Source organism: Tupaia chinensis, unplaced genomic scaffold (assembly GCF_000334495.1).
Source record: "Tupaia chinensis unplaced genomic scaffold, TupChi_1.0 Scaffold000294_5, whole genome shotgun sequence".
NCBI lineage: Eukaryota > Metazoa > Chordata > Mammalia > Scandentia > Tupaiidae > Tupaia > Tupaia belangeri.
The window spans coordinates 753,548-756,385 of NW_006159782.1; the positions used below are offsets into that span (position 1 = coordinate 753,548).

General features: G+C 61.8%; 1 protein-coding gene across 3 annotated transcripts in view; it reads right to left on the minus strand.

The window, feature by feature from the left end:
• Nucleotides 1-2,838, minus strand: part of SEPTIN3 (septin 3) — a 26,600-nt gene that overhangs the window by 19,341 nt on the left and 4,421 nt on the right. The gene's annotated exons all lie outside the window — the stretch shown is intronic.

The following is a 2,838-nucleotide window of genomic DNA, read 5'->3' on the forward strand; positions in this document are numbered from 1 at the left end:
AGCCTTGCCCAGCGAGGCAGCTCCAGACGCCAGCAAGATTGGCTCAGCCCCGCAGCAGCAAACTCTCAGCAGCCTGGCCCTGCGCCTCTACGCGCGCACGTGGCTCAGGGCGCAGGGCGCCGCTCGGCACACCTGCGCTGGGCCCATGCCCCACTTTCCTGCCCAGCCGCTCATGCAGGCCGGCCCTTCCCACTGCCCTCACGCTCCTGCAGCTGCACTGTTCCGTCTCCACAACCTGTGCTGCTGGGGAGACCAGGGCGGGGTGGGGGGGACATGGGAGGGGTCCTCTCAGGCCTGGAAAGTGAGCCTCGTATTTATTTAAGGGCGTTGGTAACAGGCACGTGAAGTGTGTGTCCTCACTGTGGCCTGTTCGGCCCCGGCCTGGCACCTGCCTTCCTGAAGGGCACTCCCCGACAGACCCTGACCAAGACGGAGACACCACCAGCCAGGAGCTTCCTGGGGCCCCAGCAGCCCGCCGCAGGCGCCGGGCACGGGCAGCTGACTTGCATCCTTCCAGCAAGTACACGTTAGCTAGCGCCCTTCACCAGCTCTGTCTGGAGCACCTGCCACCACGCCGGCCCCCTCCCACCACATGCCAGCTACATTTCAGTCACGTGGTGACAGCGGCCACCCCTCAGCCACCCGGGCCTCGGGGAATTACCGTCACTGTGCCACAAGCTTTGCAGGAAGGCCCCTCCACCCCCCGCCCCTGGTGAACTCCTCCTCCTTTACCATTCAGCTCAAGAGCAAAAGAAATACCACATGTTTTCACTTATGTGGAAATTTAAGAGAAGCCTCACCGAGGTAGAGTTGAAGAACGACCCCTATAGGCTGGGAAGGATGGGGGAAGGGCGGTGGATGTTGATGAACAGAAACAAAATTACAGAGAGAAACAATGTCCAATGTTGTAAAATACAGCAGGTGGGTACAGTTCTTTACCGTCTACCTCCGAGCAACTAAAAGATGATGTTGCTTATTCCCAACGCCAATGTAAGGACCAATGGCTGAGGTATGGGTAGACTCACTGCCCTGGTGTAATCAATGCATGTAGTATTCTCGCACTGAAAACCACAGTGTACCCCACAAACATGTACAAGTATTATATGTCAGTTACTAAAGAGCCCCCACCCCAGGAAAGCTTCCAATGCCCCCTTCTGAGCCGCCTCGACCCCCTGGGGGTGTGTCAGCTCTCATCACATTCGGCTGCTCATTCACTCCCTCCCTTCCAGGCCACTGCATATGCTGGGCAATGGGGCCTACTCCAGCCAAGCCAAGCCACAGCCGAGATGCCAAGGACACTTCTGTACCCCAGACAAGGTCGTCGCCCCGGAGGGCCCTGTCTGGCGAGAGTGGCCGACAAGCGCACAGAGACCTCAGGGGCGCAGAGCGAACGTGCTCTGGGGTTGGACTTGAGGCTCCATCTCTGCTCCTGCAGCTCCCTGGTCCCGTCAGGCCAACCTCAGATGGGCAGCTGGCCCAGGCTTGGCTCCTGGTAGGGTAACTCTGAGTCTCAGTGTTATCCTCAAAGCGGGGACACCAACTGCCTGGCCGCTGCTGGGAAGGTAATATGAAACTACCGGCCTCTGTTTACGGGTTCCCACCTTCTTCAGGGCAGGGGCCAGGTCTTACTGATCTCGTGCCCCGATATACATAGCAACAGCATAGCACAGGCACTGAGCAGCAAACGATGCGCGAGGAGTGAGTGAGTGAGTGAATGAATGGGAGCACAGGGCGGGCACCACTCCTACACTGGATGTCCGTCAGTAGGCGTCCCTTCAGAACCAGCGTCTCCCTCCATCCAGGGGGCTCCCTGCGGCCACAAACGAGGTTGTGTGGGCTCCAGACAAGGGAGAAGACCTGTGCGGAGAGCCCTGGGGACTGAGGAAGGGCTCCCCACCGTGGGAGGAGCCAGGATGGGGTCACAGCAGGGTGCCCTGATGGCCAATGGTCCTTGGGGCATCTCCTAAACTCCCAGCTCTCCCCGGGCCCCTGGAGAAGAGGGACTGTGTCTGCAGCACCCCCTGCCAGGAGTCACCTGCCCCATCAGTGGTCCAGGGACAGGCACTGTCCCCCCCGACTCAACTCTGGCCGAGTTCCCCACAGAAAGGGCGCCTCCACCCGGAGGCCAGGCAAAGACTGGGGCTTTCTGCTGCAGGCACGCGAGTGGCTTTGTCTTTGTCTGGCTTGGGGACCCCACCCCTCCGCTGAGAAGGTGGCAGCAGGAGGGGGCCTTTCTGAAATAGCACCTGCTCCCCAGGTTTAGGGCTGGCCCCCTCTTCCTCTTCTCTTGAGCCAGGTCTCTTCTGGCCGCCTTCAGGACCCCACCCCCACCCCACCCGCAGAGGCAACTCTGCTCCGCTCAGTCCCGGGCTCCCGAGAGGACTCGCCAGAGGGAGCCCCGCCCTTCCCCATTTGCAGAAGCTGAGGGCCTGGGACACCCCGTCCCCCATCCTGAGTTCCCTAGGAGACCACCAGCTGGTGCCTGCCTGAGGTGGGGTGAAGGGGCTTTCTGTGACAGCGGCACAGGTCTCTTCTCGGGCTCTAGGTGGCCCTGGAAACCGTGCTAGCATGTCTGGTGCGCCTCGGCGTGTCCCCTGAGGGGCTTCTGTGGGCATCTGGGTCCCGGCTTGCGCGTCTGCGGGTCCTGTGTGCCCCGTCTTCCTGTGTGTGCCTTTCTCGGAGACCATCTTTCAAGAAAGGTGCCACCGTGCGTGCGTGTGTCCGTGCATGTCACCGCGCGTGGGCTCCCCGGCTAGCAGCCCTCCCCGGGTAGCAGCTCCGGCCGCGCTCGCCGGGGGCCGCCGTCTCCTCCCGGGCCCGGCCGCCTTACCCTTGGAC